Source organism: Tarenaya hassleriana, unplaced genomic scaffold (assembly GCF_000463585.1).
Source record: "Tarenaya hassleriana unplaced genomic scaffold, ASM46358v1 Cleome70, whole genome shotgun sequence".
NCBI classification, from domain to species: Eukaryota; Viridiplantae; Streptophyta; class Magnoliopsida; order Brassicales; family Cleomaceae; genus Tarenaya; species Tarenaya hassleriana.
In genome coordinates, this window is record NW_010969549.1 from 263,576 (window position 1) to 263,913 (window position 338).

A 338-nucleotide genomic window follows, 5' to 3' on the forward strand; every position below is an offset into this window, starting at 1 on the left:
CGTGGCTCTTAGCCTTCTTTTGGAATGACGCATTCTACTGATCAACTATCAAAGAATCGTCCATGTCCTCTAATTGCTTACGCAATTTCGAAGTCACGTTTCCAAATATTAAGCTAGACTTGTCCGGATCATCATCCACATGCTTCCAATAAGTATCGATGATCGATCCATAAGCCGTGGTAAGAAGTTTATCCTTCATAAGGATAGATCGCATCATCGACTTCGGTACACTACCGGTCGACGCTATGTCCTACAGAAAAAGACAAAATAGAATGAAAAACACATCTACGTGCAGATTCTATCAATGATCTACTACCAGCTAGTCCATCATCAATCAA